This window comes from Echinops telfairi, unplaced genomic scaffold (assembly GCF_000313985.2).
Source record: "Echinops telfairi isolate 266 unplaced genomic scaffold, ASM31398v2 ScPeMD7_5;HRSCAF=22, whole genome shotgun sequence".
Classification (NCBI taxonomy): domain Eukaryota; kingdom Metazoa; phylum Chordata; class Mammalia; order Afrosoricida; family Tenrecidae; genus Echinops; species Echinops telfairi.
In genome coordinates this window covers 30,892,402-30,894,513 of record NW_022103901.1, presented here as the reverse complement: position 1 = coordinate 30,894,513, position 2,112 = coordinate 30,892,402, and positions in this window count along the sequence as shown.

Sequence of the window (2,112 nt, the reverse complement as noted above, 5' to 3'; positions counted from 1 at the left end):
CCCCCTTTCTACCCCACCCTCCCTCCAGCCTCCAGGTATCGTCATTCTCACCACTGTTCCTGAAGGGATCATCCGCCCTGGATTCCCTGTGTTTCCAGTTTCTATCTGTACCAGTGTACATCCTCTGGTCTAGCCAGATTTGTAAGGTAGAATTGGGATCATGATAGTGGGGATGGGGGGAGGAACATTTAGGAACTAGAGGAAAGTTGTATGTTTCATTGTTGCTACATTGCACCCAGACTGGCTCATCTCCTCCCCAGGACCCATGCTGTTGGCTTCTAATGTGTATCCCAAGCCCCGGCCATGCTGCTGAACTCTAGACCCCAATATCTACCAGCCTGTTTGACATCATTGCATGACTCACAGATGTCTCAAACTGGTCACATGCAAGACTGAGCCACTGCTATCCTCTTACAGCAGATTGTTCTACAGTTGGCCTCAGTCTCAGCTCAGCGAGCCCACTCTTCCAGTTCTACAGGGCTGTTGACGTTCCTCCCGTTCACAACCTCCATACAGTTTATCAACAAATCCTTTAGAAGGCCCTCTCTTCAGAACAGATCCAGAATTTGACCTCTGTTCACCACCCCTTAGGATCCCTGGTGGCATAATGGTTACAAATTGGGTTGCTACTGGCAAGGTCGGCAGTTTGAAGCCATTGCGAGAAAGACGAGGCTTTCTGCTCCCATAAACCATTACAGTCTCAGACATCCACAGGGGCAGTTCTACCCTGTCCTGTGGGATCACTATGAGTTGATAGTAACTTGATGGTGGTGAGTTTTGGTTTTAAACTGTTACAGCCTCTTTGTTAGATTGGCAAGGGCAATCCTATCCTGGACATGCTGGGGCATGTTCTTCTGATGGCCAGAGGCCAAGCCAATGCACCCAAGCATGCCTAACAATTCAGCCCATGTGCTAACCGTTCCATGGGTCAAAGCAAAGCACCCAGGTAAGTGCAATGTCAATACCATAAGGACTTCAGCAGGGACTTTGTTTACTCAAGTGGGAGAACCTTGCAGAACTGAGAACAGGACCGCCTGATACAGGAAAACCCTGGTTTTATGGGGCTTGCCCTTGTTGCACCTCGCAGATGCTGCATTGATGAACCATTGGAGGTTTGTGGCAACCCTGTGTGAGCAAGTCTCCCGGGACCACTTCTCTGACAGCATGTGCTTGCTTTATCTCTGGGCCCGATGGTCATTCTCACAAGATTCCCACCTCTCCCGTCATGCTACTGCACACTTTGTAAACTTCAGGATCTTGTAAACATAACTTCACTATGCACTGAGAACCCCAAAGATGCATGTGCCTCACTTTATTGTGATAGTTGCTTAGGCGCAGTGGTCGGGATTAAGCCCTCAGTAGTCTGCTAATGATCTGGTGACTGCAGGTTTACTGTGAAGATACTGTGGTTCCGACCCAGACCATTGCAATGAAACAAAGATGGCAATAAAGGGGTCACACGCAGAGAAGCTGCTTATATGCAGAAGAATGTGGCATTGGGATTGGAGGAAGGCTTATTAGCAACGTGCAACATGCAGATGTTATAACCTTGCTTGTTGAAAGTGAGGAGAACCTGAAGCCCTTGCTGATGAAGATCAAGATTACAGCCTTCAGTGTGGATTACAACTCATGTAAAAAAGACCAAACTCCTTGCAACTGGAGTTGTAGCGAGCCTCATGATAAATGGAGAAAAGATGGAGGTTGTCAAGGATTTGGTCTGGCTTGGATCCATAATCAATATTCATGGAAGAAGCAGTCAAGAACAAACTACACATTGCATTGGGTAAATCTGCTGCACAAAACCTCTTTGAAGTATTGAAAAGCAAGGAAATTCCTTTGAGGACTACGGTGCACCTGACCCAAGCCCATGGTATTTTCAATAGCCTCATCTGCCTGTGAAAGTTGGACACTGAATAAGGAAGCCTGGAGAAGAATCAATTCATCTGAACTATGATGGAGAAGAATACTTAAAGTACCAGAAAATGCCACAAGAACAAATAAATCTGTCATGGAGAAGTACAGCCAGAATGTTTCTTAGAAACAAGGATATTGAGACTTTGTCTCAGTAGTTTGAACATGTTATCAGAGACCAGTCCTTGGAAAGGGTCATCA